The sequence below is a fragment of the Protopterus annectens genome, chromosome 11.part0 (assembly GCF_019279795.1).
Source record: "Protopterus annectens isolate FY-2018-M chromosome 11.part0, PAN1.0, whole genome shotgun sequence".
Lineage (NCBI taxonomy): Eukaryota > Metazoa > Chordata > Ceratodontiformes > Protopteridae > Protopterus > Protopterus annectens.
In genome coordinates this window covers 1,316,416,771-1,316,432,529 of record NC_056745.1, presented here as the reverse complement: position 1 = coordinate 1,316,432,529, position 15,759 = coordinate 1,316,416,771, and the positions used below count along the sequence as shown (strand labels likewise).

The 15,759-nt window shown below is 38.1% G+C and overlaps 1 protein-coding gene across 1 annotated transcript in view; it reads right to left on the bottom strand.

Moving 5' to 3' along the window:
• The window catches only part of LOC122815830 (kielin cysteine rich BMP regulator), a 2,917,372-nt gene that overhangs the window by 581,237 nt on the left and 2,320,376 nt on the right, over positions 1-15,759 (bottom strand). The gene's annotated exons all lie outside the window — the stretch shown is intronic.

Sequence of the window (15,759 nt, the reverse complement as noted above, 5' to 3'; positions counted from 1 at the left end):
TGACCTGTCACGGATCAGAACTATTTAAGATGTTCTCAAAATGGATTCCAGAAATTTCTCTCTCTCTATGTATTAATATGATCTGTCACGGATCATAACTATTTAAGATGTTCTCAAAATGGATTCCAGAAATTCAACTCAAGAATTACTTTATTTCTTGAAATCAGTTTTGAAGCAGACTAAGAAACTGATTATGCTTACTGAGCCATTCATGATTATTTATATTATCTGCCAACACACCTAAAGGGGAAGCATAGTGTTAGATTTTGTCCAGTTTGTAAACTTTATTGTACAATTCACTAATTGGTACTGCCATTACAGAAAGACATTTTTCATATGGTACTGCCATTACAGGAAGACATTTTTCATATGCTGGGAGGTATGGAAGACTGGCAAAATGGGTAGAAGAAACAGAGATGGACTTATTTTACACTGAATAAAAGCTACCTAAAAGATGACTGATGCCCTATTAGCTGACCAGTGCAACTGTGAATGTAACCACCTCCAAGGTCAATGCACGTGGAGTCACACTTAAAGAAAAGTTTGCAATCTTATATAGTCAAGCAGTGATGAATGAAAGCAAGACATGCTTGCAAATATAAAGTAGAAAAGTACAGTGAGGAGCTGAAATAACTGAAGTTCAGAAAAAAGAGCAGCTGCACATACACCCAGAGCACTCAGCACTACAGCACTGACACAAAATGTATTCAAACACAGCAGACAAGAGAAAAAAACATAAGAAACTAGAGTGACAGAAAGAGTGCCAAAAGTGGTGGGGTATGTCTCCACCTCAAAAAATCAAAATCCACCAGAACCACTAGAGCAAGTGACTTAAACCTTAGCACGGATATAAATAGGACGTGCTGGAGGGATAGATTTATCACCCAGAGACTCCCCATGCTGTGGAATAAAATCCCGGTCCATGTGAGGCAGAGCACCTTGCTGGCTCTGTTCAAGAGAAATCTTGACCGGTGGATGGGAGATCGTAGGTTTACCCCGGGAATCATCTCTGTGTTACTGCTGGACAGAGGCACAACAAACTAATGGGCACATTATTTCTAACATAAGGGGTGGCGTAAGCCACATAACTTTGGGCTAGGCTTATAAATGCCTTAGGGCAGATAGCCTAGTATAAACCTATGAACCTATGAACCTATGAACAACATCAGACACTATCTCACTACTTGTAGCAGTATTCACTTCCTTCCCATTTTGTTATGTTTGCAGGCAGCACATCAGAACCTCTGCTTTTATCCTTTGCTTTTCAGTTAATAGAATTTAATACATCTTTTCCTCTGTGCAAAGTGTCAACTTATCTACATATATTTTATTTTTATGTGGCATATGCCTATACGTTTTTTCATATATTGTTTTCCTATACTGTATTTATTGCTACTGGGCAAACTTTATTTTACTGAAAAGAAAATTACCAATGTAATTTTTTTCTGATATGCAATCCATCACATCTGACTAAGCTACCAAAAACCCAGGCAGATGGGACCTAACATAATATCTATCATGTAAATTCAAAACAATTAATTAGATTCCTATTCAGTGGTTTATTATTTACATTTTACATTTTGATTGAGATTCCTATATAGAATACCTCTATCTTCTAACATACTACACATGTACCATCTACCAGTTTTTACTATACTTGTGTCATCTACCACATTTTTCTTGTTGGATTATCTTCCTTTATTGTTCACTATCCTTTTTGCCATATGATTAACATCAGAAAAGAAAAGGGCCTTAGGGTCAGTTCACCTATGTGTCTAACAAAATAATAGTAATAATAATAATAATAATAATAATAATAATAATAATAATAATAATAATAATAGTAATATAGCTAAAACAGTACCTCACATGCGCTGTACCCTTTATCCTCCTCCATGCTGCATAGCAGTATCAGTAATAGAACCTGAAGCTGAGCAGAGCGACTGAGAATAGAACCTACAACTCTCTGATAATCTTAGCTTAAAAGAAAGATATGCTGCTTGCTAACGAAATGACACTTTTACTTTGTCATATAAGAAACATTAACGGCCATGCCTAATTCACCACCAGCATCCACTCCTATATTTTCCTTAAGAAATCCATCCACTGTATTTGCTACACTCTCGTACATCTCTCATAATGCAGACTCAATTCAGCCAATAACGAGACTAATCAAAACTGGTACCTTTTGTAGACCTATGTTTACTTTTAGAAGCCATGTGCAGATGGAGTCAAGCACTGACATTGCTTCCTGTTGGTTTTCTGGTATACACACACACACACACACACACACACACACACACACACACATACACACACACACACACACACACACACACACACACACACACACACACACACACACACACACATACATACACACACACACACACACATACATACACACACACACACACGGATAGATATATAACCGAATAATTAAAACATTGAACCTCACTTCACCAAAATGACAGCAATGAATGTCTTAATCATCAAAGGTCAACATCAGCAAATCTAGGTGGCTATCAGCTGCATGTAAGTTGGAAAGAATATACACATTTACTCCCATTGTGTTATACATACCAACAGTAACAAGTAAGATACTAACATCATATCTCTTGGCCAACTATTGCTATTTAATGTGGTGAGATTTGTTGATCCTAATTAAGACGTTCAGTGCTGTCTTTTTGCTGAAATGAGGTTTGATTTTTAATCATTCAATCATATGACATGAATTTTATATATATATATATATATATATATATATATATATATATATATATATATATGTATCAGCTGCGGTGGTGCAGCGGTAGCATTGTTGCCTCACAGCAAGAGGTTCTCCCGTTCGATTCTTGTCTGGAGTGCGGGGAGTGCCTTCTATGTGGAGTCTGCATGTCCTTCCTGTGGTTGGCTGGGCGTTCAAAAGACATGCGTAAATGGGCGTGCCTTCGTTGAAGGTTGAACATCGAGCTGGCACCTTGGCGTTTGTAGAAATCTACTGCCAATCATTAGCGGACCGGAGTTCCGCTGTGGCGACCCCTAACCGGGAAAAGCCGAAAGACAACATATACATATATATATATATATATATATATATATATATATATATATATATATATATATATATATATATATATATATATATATATATATATATATATATATATATATATATATATATATATATATATATATATATATATATATATATATATATATATATATATATATATATATATGTATATATATATATATATATATATATAGTTAGATAGACAGATATAATAAACCACATCACAAACTATGCCAATGTCACAGTATTTGGATCACAAACATTGATTCTACCTAGGACCTTCTAAGGACCCTGTAAGCTAAAACCTGGGACTAAAGTATACAATAATAACAGTTGCATACTATTGAGACCTATTCTCATCAGATCTACATGCATGTACCAGCTTAGGTACAACACATAAAAACCTTGATCTTAATGGTACTATTTATTATCAGGTGCATCCGTACGTAACAAATCCTGAAACCCATAAGATCACAATATCCAGCACCATCTGTTACAAGTGTGCTAGTGCTAGCAACACTGTGGCATTGTAACAACCTTATGCTATTTGCTCCTACCATGAACTAAATCTACATAAGGAAGGTGTAAGCACTTACTATCTCTAAAGGACAACTTCTAATCCACACATATTGCCAGCAAACATCAAGTTGTTAGTACTGGCACCCACCTCCTAGGCTGAGGGGCTTAACACATCTCTACCTAAACTACACCATCCTCCTAAATGGCATGCTTACAATACACTTACAGCACCAGCACAAGTGGTCACTCAGTTGGTCAAAGGCCAAAACCCTTAATGTAACCTGGCCAAGTTAAAACTCTTCAAAATGTTCTAGTTATTGATGACTCCATATGAGACACACAGACACACCACTCACAAAGTTGAGCAAGGATACAGTGACAGTAAGCTGCCCTTCAGGTGCCAGAATTTGATAGGTTATAATTGGTCTCAAGTCCCTTCACCCCAAGTTGTTGTTGTTGTGTCTTTCGGCTTTTTTCGGTTAGGGGTCCGGTTAGGGGTCGCCACAGTGGAACTCCGGTCCACTAATAATTGGCAGTAGATTTTTACGTGCCGAGTTGCCAGCCCTGACGCACAGCCTTCAACAAAGGTACGCCTATTCATGCATGTCTCCACACAGAAGACACTCTAGCTGAGAATCAAACAGGACAATGTCTTACTGTGAGGCGACAACGCTACCGCAGCACCACTACCGCAGTTCCCTTTGCCCCAAGTACACATATGAAATCACCATTGTGCACATGAGGGTGAATGACTTGAGATGCACATCCTTGGACAATATGAAGAGAGACATGATGAATATCTATGACTATGGTGCTTATAGTAAGCATGAACTGAAAACTGCCACCTTTGTAAAGGACAAACACAAAGCCTTTTTCAAATATGTTAGAAATCATAGAACTATGGAAAACTGCACTGAACTGATACATAGCAATAGCACAGATTCAGCCCCTGTGGATATGCCCAACATATTTTTTGACAAATTTAATTCAAACTTTACTCCTCTGTCTCTCCCATTTCCCCTTATATACCATCATGTGTGCACATCCCCACATCCCTTTGGAGCTGGTCTTAACGATACTCCCCAAAGCCAAGAACATTTGTGCCGTCTCATTACTAAATCTGCTTAATCTCAGCGTCTCAGCTGGTTACAAGATGGTGGTATGGATAACAGCTGTGGTCACACCACTACATAAGGTCGGCTCATCCGTCACTACAGCAAATTCAGACAATAAGTCTAACCAGCCATATCTGCAAAGCAATGGGGCACATTCTAATGGAGCTTATAAACAATGACATTGACAGCCTACAATTCCTGAACTCAAACCTGCCTGGATTTATAAATGTATTTATTTATTGTTTAACATTTGTTTACTGGGAAAATATCCCATTTCCAGTGGAGCTCTGGGGAGAAAAGCCTCAGACTGAGATAATATGGTCACAGTAAATCAGTAAATGTAGCCTAATACAGAAGAATGGCATATCAACTAAGTAAAAATTCAGACTCAGTTCATATAGTGTGAACCTATACATACACAGAGCAAATATTTGGACAGCTGTAACAAGTTGAAAAAGATGATTGTCAATAGATAAAGCATTCACAAGCTGCAGGTAATGGAGATGAGACCAAACACACTGAATATACATCCTGCTTCCTATGCTTAGGAGACTTCAGTATTGTGCACCTTAGCTACCTAATCCTGGATATTGTGCACCTTACCTACCTAATCCTGGATATTGTGCACCTTACCTACCTAATCCTGGATATTGTGCACTTTACCTACCTAATCCTGGATATTGTGCACCTTAGCTACCTAATCCTGGATATTGTGCACCTTACCTACCTAATCCTGGATATTGTGCACCTTACCTACCTAATCCTGGATATTGTGCACCTTACCTACCTAATCCTGGATATTGTGCACCTTACCTACCTAATCCTGGATATTGTGCACTTTACCTACCTAATCCTGGATATTGTGCACTTTACCTACCTAATCCTGGATATTGTGCACCTTACCTACCTAATCCTGGATATTGTGCACCTTACCTACCTAATCCTGGATATTGTGCACTTTACCTACCTAATCCTGGATATTGTGCACTTTACCTACCTAATCCTGGATATTATGCACCTTACCTACCTAATCCTGGATATTGTGCACCTTACCTACCTAATCCTGGATATTGTGTACCTTACCTACCTAATCCTGGATATTGTGCACCTTAGCTACCTAATCCTGGATATTGTGCACCTTACCTACCTAATCCTGGATATTGTGCACCTTACCTACCTAATCCTGGATATTGTGCACTTTACCTACCTAATCCTGGATATTGTGCACCTTACCTACCTAATCCTGGATATTGTGCACCTTACCTACCTAATCCTGGATATTGTGCACCTTACCTACCTAATCCTGGATATTGTGCACTTTACCTACCTAATCCTGGATATTGTGCACTTTACCTACCTAATCCTGGATATTGTGCACTTTACCTACCTAATCCTGGATATTGTGCACCTTACCTACCTAATCCTGGATATTGTGCACCTTACCTACCTAATCCTGGATATTGTGCACTTTACCTACCTAATCCTGGATATTGTGCACCTTACCTACCTAATCCTGGGGAGATCATTAGACACTATCCCACATAATGCCATTATCAGCAAACTAGCCAAACTCAATGTAAACCCTAATTTGACAACTTCATCCTTATTCACCCTTCACAATGTAAACATTCATTAAAAAAAAAAAAAAAAACCTTCAGCAAAATCATCCTTGATAACTAGAACCATCTTCATTCAGAGGTTAGACAGATGATATAATACCATACTTACTGGAAGAAATAGTAAAGCAACTTACATGTACCTGCTTTTAGGACAGGGTGAAATTCCAGCACAAAGTATCAGTTTATTTAGCTCCCTGTCCTAACCCCTTCTTCCTTCACTATTCTCACAATTCAGATTACTTTTGCTCCTCTCTGGGGCATAGTCTATCTCTCTGTAAGTATGAAGGTAAGACTAACAGAACAGAACTATAACTATTCTTGAGCTGGTTGGAATTTACTAATATTGGGGTTTGTTGAATATGATGGCAGAAAGCATCAAACTGCATCTTTTGTCTGACTCAACAGAGTGCCGGGATTCCGTGGAGCACTTATGTTGATCTAAATTCCTTCGTTATGGGACATAACAAAGATGACTTACAGGTATTATACTGTGCTTTACAAATGTTATGAAGCTGTAGTACTTTTTTTCCAACAACATACAGATATTTCTTAGTTGTTTTGTCTATCTGTCTTTCTTTCAACATACATTTCTATCTAAAGAAGTAAACCATATTCACGCTAGATCCACCCCATCTGTCCCTTATATATCTGTATGTACGTATCTACTGACCTTTGTCTGTCTACAGTCTATTTATACATTGATTGGTCTTATGATAGATTTTGCTTTTTCAATGACTGCCTTTGCTTCTCAAAACATAAGTCCCATTTTTTATATCATAGATTTCTAGTAATACTTTTTTTCTGTTACAGTGGCAGTTCTCGAGGTAGCCATCACTTCAACAGGTTTACATTATTACTGTCATATATATCTCTCTCTCTATTACTCATGCTCACAGACACACACACAAACACACACTTTGCATCTTCCTTTGCCTACATCACTGAATTGATTTTATCCTGACAATCCATCAGAATATAACATGTCTAGTAAAATGTAAGAAATGCTTTAAACTACAACTTAGCGCAGTTCCACTCAAAAGCAGTTAGCTGTAACAGAAGAAATGTAGATAAAAATTGTGCATGTAAACTTAAAATAACAACAACTAGGCAGATTGCCCATAACCTCAACCACCATTCACTGCATACACAAGACTTTTCTCTTCAGAAAGCATACATTAAGAGCCAGAGACATGTTCATTAGAGTGAAGTAAAGGATAATGCAGTAAATAAATAATTGAATAAATAAATAACTGCATACATTCATGCATACATAAATAACTGAATAATATTGTCTCAGCTTTCTACTCTGTATGTTGTACAGACTAAGTCTTAAAGCATAAACCAAATACCTGCAAACCAGATGAGTATGGCTGGAGTAAGGCTGCACAGCTGAATGCGTGCATCGCATAAAATATAAAAGATGGATTTCAGATGGAAGATAATCAAAATTAGTGAATGGAAAGGAAAACCTGTCCTAATGTATAGCCAGTATGGTGGCTGAATGGTTAAGGCCATGGTCATCTTTAGTTCAAATCTGATGCATGTTAAGAATGTGTGTGTGTGTGTGTGTGTGTGTGTGTGTGTGTGTGTGTGTGTGTGTGTGTGTGTGTGTGTGTGCGTGTGTGTGTGTGTGTGTGTGTGTGTGTGTGTGTGTGTGTGTGTGTGTGTGTGTGTGTGTGTGTTTGAAGTCTGCATTCTGTAACTATTGATGGGTGCTTGGATTTTTTTTTCTGCATACTGTTGTTTTCACCTAAATATATGTTGGTTCATTGACTACTTTAAACTGTCCATACATTACTTTTGTCTTGAGCTTTTGTCTTGGACTCACTGAAGAGGGCTGTGAGGGCAAAGATCAATTACCTAATGAAAAAACAATAAACAAAGCTTGCCAACCATTGAGTAGCTCAGCATGCACAGGTGGTGAGGCAGGTGGAAACGTTTTTGCCCTAGTTGCATGAATATTATACCACTTGGCAGAATGACGTTCTGAAAATACACCAACATTTTAGATGAAGATAGAGCATTTAAAATGCTGAAAAGGAATTACAGAATAGTTTTGCAAATACTCATATGTTTGATTTTATGAATCTTATACGCTGAGACTCAGCAGTTTTATAGATTCTTGAACTGCTTACCCCAAATTGGTTTCAGTCCTCCCTAAGTTCCACTGCACATGGGCAATAGATGTAATCAAACTATTACTCAGCCGTCCACTCAATAACGTCTGGGTTCTGAGTCTCCCACACATTTCTATATATGTTGCAAATGTTCAGCACATAGATTCTGTGTCCCCTGTTCTCCAATGCATTTCTGCATCTTCTGCACTGCATTAGTGTTTGCCTACAGCTTCTGCTTAACATGTTACTCTGTCTGTTAATAGCACTGGCATTATACATTTTCTTCTTTGTTTACCTCCTTTGGACAGATATTAATAACTAGAGAAACAAACCCAGCTGAAAAATAATATTTCTCATTTTCTGTGGTCTGCGACGTGCACTATATGCTGAGGCATTCCTCATTTGGACTTGCCACATTTTCTGACAGATTCACTTTTTCTAAACATATTGTTTACTACCATGGTTAGACTATATTTTAAAATCTCTTAAAATGTTATTTTCACCTCAACTATGGGCAACAGAGGTGGGGGCACTGTATTACTAAGTGACACTGGGAAGGGCATTAGAAGAATGTTTAGGGAATGGAGACTCCTAAACCAGTCTGGTTGGTAGTATATAGTAAAATACTACAAAATAATGCTCTGCATTGGTTGAGAAAATGCAGTCACCCACCAAATGATACCTTGGGTGGCAGTCCATTTGGCAAATTATTTTTCATTCTTCTGTCTGCATTCAACACTTCTGCCCTATTCATTTGGTGTGGCTAAAACAATTTATGTCTGACAGCACTAGGTCTACCTTTAACACTGCTCTTCTTGAGAAGTCAGGGTCAGAAAGGAGGTGAATCTTGCTCAAAGCAAGTATCTTATTGTGTTCGATTTTCAAGGCAAGAAGAGCTCGGTGTCAGGAAAGACCAAATGAAGAGATGATTCAGGGCAGAGGAGATGAAAAGAGTACATATCTAAAGGATAACAGGTGACAGACCACAGGAATGCCAAATGTAATGTTACACTTTTTAGGGAGAAATAAAAAGTGGTGATAACTGTTTAACCCAAGCAGCCTGCTTGCTTTTACCACCTACATTTAGAGTATAAATGTTACCTAAGCTCAGTCTTTCTCCTAACTTATGACAAGTAAAACTCCTCATAAATATACCAGATCTGTTTAAACATGATTTCAGTATATATTGTCATAGTTACAGCTAAAAATGTACGGCATGCATTCACCTCTGTTTTGTGAAAAAAGCACTTCATTACATTTCCTCTGTCTACTCTCACCACCCTCCAACTGACAGCATGGCTATTTGTCCAAGAAATCTTATCTAAAAGGACTATCCCATCAGCTTTGTTTCTGTCCTCTGCTGCGCTGTTATCACTATAAGCCCACCAGTAAATAGATGATTTTGGGGTTCGCATACCCTGCTGATACTGAAATGTAATAATAATTGACACATGAACAGCTTTTTGACACCACAGTTGGATTCTTAAGGATGATGAAGTAACAATGCAGATGGTTCATGCAGCAGATACAGCAAAAATGTCACTAAACCAACTTATGCCTTGTTACAAATGCATGTGTCTCTCTTAACAGAGCACCAGAGCATCTGAAAGGGGTCTTAAAGGATATTCTGTCTCTTACTTAATGTGATATTTTTTTGAATAACCATACCACTGCATAATGGTTCTTTAGGTTCAGAATGAATGCAGCAGTATGTTAAAGATAAAAGAAGCCTGCACAAAATAAAACAAAAATAAAGCAGTGACTCATATCACTCCTACACAGCAGTAAAACAGTCTCTGCCTTGCAAATTGCTTAATATGTTCAATTTTATAATTTAAAACTTTTAATTGCTACTGTACACATCTGTCTATCAAATTTCAGCTTTTTACTGACTTGTGCTGTCTAAAACACCCTACACACATGCCATCTGCACAATGCTACATAATATATTGCTGCCACGTCTGATTGTCATGTGATCAGCTGATGCTAGAAGGGATGACAATTGTCTTTTCTCTGTATTGTTGTCATACTAGCATCCTATAGCATGAGGCCTCTCTGCTAGGCAATTCTTCTTTCTGCTCATCCTATTTGTTCAGGGGGAGTATGGCAGGTTTTTATATTTTCTTTTCACTATGAATTAAGAAAGGAAAACAAAACAAACATTACTGTAACCTAGTACATGATTTCAGTTTTAACTCTGCTGAAACACAACTCCTGTTCAATGTCCAGAAATTATTGTTTTGCTCTAATTCCAAGGTATAAACAGGACTGCTTCTGAGTTTCCTACTGATACCAGAGCCAATAAGCAAAGTCATCTAGACAAATATATGGATGTGGCTTTTTGAGACAAGGTGTGGACAGACACCCTTAGTATCAAGGCTGGACCAAGCAGTTCTTGACTATCTATCAGTCTGGCCTCAGATTTCAAATGCTAGAAATGAAGTCAATATTTATTACACTTATGCTTTTTAAGATCTTAAAATACTGTGCAGGTAAGTAATGAAGAAAAAAAATAATATTCAAATTATAATAACCAAACAAGTGTCAAAGTAAGCAGAGGACCACTGACTACTCTAGTTATGAAAATATAAATGCAATATAATGTACTGGGGGAAAAATGGAAGATCAGACAGCAGAAGATGTAGCACCATCAACAAACGTGTAAAAGCATCTTGCTCAGTAATTTCAGGTGACCTAAACAGAAGCAAATGATGGTAGACAGCAACAAAGAAGGCCTGTGGGATAGCAGTTTACATAAAGAATTTCAACATTCATAGAAAGTGAAATGTTATCTTTTTGTATGCTTGTTTGTTTATTCTATAAACTGTCTTGTCCATTTGTGCCCTTCCTGGTTACCCTGTTGTCTCATTCTTTGCCCTGTTACAGCATATCTACTTAGGACATTTGAGAATACAGTTTGGTGCTAGAAATTGCAATCATGCATGCAGGTCTGGAGTTTAAACCCTAAGTCCATTTTAGAAGATGAAGTGCCCACTGACAATGCAGCAGAGCTCGTTTCACATCTTTCTTGTAAAAGCAAGCTCTGTTGTAAGGATTATCATATTAGTGCAATCTTGCAGGAATCGTCACATGTGTCCAGACTACATGACTGTTCTCTGTTAGGCATTGGCAGTGCAGCAATCCAGACCCGGTCAGTGCCACCATGATGGATAAGTAAGCATCATCTGCCCGTTCTCACCCTTCTTCACTGGTTCTCTAGATAATGCATGGATGTCATACTCTAGGCGCCAGGACTCTGTTACCCCCTTTTGAAGGCAGCTGGTAAAATCTCATGCTGAATACAATGCTGTACTGGAGATCTTACTTTTGCAAGGATATATACAATGCAGAAGGTATTCAAGGAACAACCTTATGGAGTAGAACAATGTGAAATAGGTTCATACGATTACAGGTCATGTGACCATTGAGAAGCAGTTGCCTCTAAGTACTGTCTGGTTAAATGACTTCTTCAAGGTCACATAGAAGGCAAAAAAGGAATGGGAGGATCAAACCCTGCATCAATGGACCTACAACTCATAGCCTTAACCAGTGCACCAACTGCTAGATAAAACTGATATGAACAGTCTTGAAAATCTATCAGACAGGGCATGACAGAAATTATGAAGTACAACAAACTAAAAGTCTTTTAAAGAGAAAGACTGAACAAATAAATGTGCATTTTATATGGACAAAGTGTATGGTTCAAGGAAAATATTACAAAACTTTTACTCACGGAAAGGGTAGTAGACAATTGGAACACAGAAACAGTAGGGTCAAATCAGGAAATTTAAGAGCACACAGAATATACATAAGGTTATTCTTAGGAGAGAAGGAAAACAATGTCTTTTGGCAAAGTACAAACTGCATCTTCATAGGTAGAAATAAGTACAAATAAGGTGGCCAAAAGCTGCTCATCTCCCACTGAAAACTATGCTTTTGTGTTTCTCTCTCTTACTCCAAAGTGCTCACTACATCCAAGTTCATATACTGAATTGAAAAGGATCCCTTCAAATGATGCTTCATTTCACTGTGTATTTAAACCACACTGTTCACATCACAATGAATCAGTTACACTGAACCTATGCTGAATTATTACTTCTTTATAAGGAAAATATGATTTTTTACTTCTAAAGGCAACCAACTAGCAGCAAACATAGCTGCATTTCCGAATTCTATAGATGATGATATGCCAGCTCCGCTGACTACAGGTTTTGGCATTACGAATAGTAGCTGAAATTTGGGGTTACAGTCACCTTCAAAAATGATTACCCAGAGAGGACAGACATGTTTAAGCTATATTGCTACCTTCTATTCATCAATTTTTATACAGCATAAAAATATATCACAAAAACAGAACAAAAATTGATAATGTTCTAAGTATGTTAAAGGTACCAAAAAATGGGTCACAAATAATTGAAGAAAAAGTATTATTGCAAAATGGACAAGCCTGCTGCAATGCTTTGGACATCTAGCCAAAAACAACAAAATACAGAAAATAGTAACAAAGAGCAAGTGTTATGTGATATACATACAGACGTGTATATATGTCTATGTGTGTGTGTGTGTGTGTGTGTGTGTGTGTATGCATATATCTATATCTATATATATATGTGTGTGTGTGTGTGTGTGTGTGTGTGTGTGTGTGTGTGTGTGTGTGTGTGTGTGTGTGTGTGTGTGTGTGTGTGTGTGTGTGTGCGTGCGTGCGTGTGTGTGCGTGTGTGTGTGTGTGTGTGTGTGTGTGTCTGTGTGTGTGTGTGTCTGTGTGTGTGTTGGTATGTGTGCACTTATTTGTTTCAGGTTAGGGTCAGGTTTAGGTTAGGGGCAGATTCAGTCAGCATGTGTGTTTGTGTGTATATACATGCTTGGTGAGTGTGCCCGAGCTGTCTCGTTTAATGGTAGTTTTAAAGTAAGGGCCTTTTTAATGTTATGATGCATATTAGGTTTAGGGCCAGGGGCAGGGTTAGTCTTAGCATGTATTACTAAGGCTGAGTGGAGGAGCTATGTTATGCCAACAGACATCAACACAAACCACAATGTAGGGGGCATAAGTCATGTTATATTTTGTATTTTAATGAGGGCACAGCTATCGCCTGCCCTAAAAATGTTCCTTGTAAGCAGTAGATAAGTGGTGCATCTGACAGGTTTCTACATGTAGTGTTAGTGAGGTCAGACTAGTATAGGAAGGATTAAATGTCCAGGCCAATTGTCTCTTCCCTGAGAAAAGAGCTGCATCAGCTATTAATAAAGGGAGGACATTTTGCAGAGGTCAGAATCCTCTGTTGTAGACACGTCATACTTGTCAATGTAGAAAAGTGACTCAAATCATTGGATTTTGATGCCACATTAAGGGTGAAAGATCAAATTTAAAATCCATGCTAAGGGACCATACTAAAAATAACTCCTAGTCAACAAATTAGGAGATAAATAAGCAAGCCCCCAAATACAATGGCTTTTTCTTTTCACCAGTATTATGTATTATTATGAAGGTAATAAACTGGGGAGGTATCTGTCATTTGGTAAGAATATATGAGGAAACATTTATGTTATAGCTTATAATCTTCTTTATTTATGGGTATGACAAGTACTGAGAATGATGTGAGCCTCTGCCACTCATATAATAAATAAAAATAAATGTTCAGTCCTGGCATCACCTATGTTATGTTTCACTATGTACAAATTGTTACTGCCTGCCATTGTACACATAGCTCATAGCTCAAAACAGGATAGTATGTTACATTCCAGTACTCCTTCAGACTAAGTGAATAGAAACATATGACAATTCTGGTTCAATGTATACAAATGCAAAGTGTTGCATTTGGGTTACAGCAACCTTGATGTGAAGTATCAGTCATAAGGAGCGAGAGACTAACTGCAGTAGAAAAGGGAAAGGAGGTGTTGACCATACCTGGACTGGGCCACCAGGAGGAGAATGACCGGACAGTGGCAGTAGCAAACAGAATGCTATGGTATTTATTCAGGGGACTAGATTCCAAGAAGAAAAAAAAAAAGAAAAGTTTCTGCTTTTTTGGTCTCGGATTAGGTCACAACTTGAGTACTGTGTGCAATACTCAAACTACTGTCAGGCCATGCCTTGAGTTCTGTATACAGAATTCTAATGGTAGTCAGGCTACACCCTGGTTCAAAGTACAGATCTCTAGTGATAATTAGGTCACACCCTGAATGTACTGTGTACAGATCTCAAATTATGTCAGGCCACTCTGTGTACTGCATCCTTATTTCAAAGTTTGGTCAGACCACATCATGAGTACTGTGTACAAAATTTTAATGGTAGTTAGGCCACACCCTGAGTTCTGAGTACAGAACCATAGTTATTATTAGGCCACACCCTGAGTACTGTATCCAGAACTCAGGCGAAACTTTGTGTACTGTGTCCATAATTCAAAATATGGTCAGGCCACACCATGAATACTGTATACAGAACTCAAATTATGTTCAGGCCACACTCTGTACTGTGTCCATAATTTAAAGTATAGTCAGGTACATGAAGCATACTGTACAGAAAACTTTACTTATGGTCAGGCAGCATCTTGAGTACTGTGTGCATAACTAAAACTATGGTCACAACACATCCTGAGTACTGCGCCCATATTCAAACTATGTTCAGGACACACCCTAGTACTGTGTGCAGAAATTAAATTATGGTCTGGCCGCATCTTGAGAGATGTGTTCAGTACTCAAATTATTATCAGGCCACATCTTTAACACTGTGTGTAGTACTCAAACTGTCCTCAGACCACATCTTCAGTACTGCTTCCAGTACTCAAATTTAATCCATGACACACCCATACAACCATGTCCAATACAACAATTATGGTCAGGCCACACTCTGAGTACAGCATGCAGTATTCAAATGAAATGATGGTCAGGCCACACCCTGATTATTGTGTCCAGAACTAAAATTATGGTCAGGCACACTATGAGTACTATATGTAGTAATCTGATTATGGTCAAGCTACACCTTGAACAGACTGTGCAGTTCCAGAGACCACAGAAGGAGATGGACATTATGTTTCTGGAATGGGTCTAAAGAAATGGTACCAAAGGGTACATAAGGTGGCAGAGAAAATGCATGACTACAGACTAGAAAGTAACATGAGTACAAAGCATGTACCAAAGCTGCCAGTCACTAGTGTTCAGGTAGTGACCTAGGTATAAGTAGATCATCCAGTGAAGGGGAGACCACCTCTCTTCAGATAATCAGAGGGGAAAGACACAGCGATTGCATGCCCACTTGTTTTATTCTTATTGCAGAATGGGTGACACAATAAAAGCTGTGGTCATCTCCTAAGATA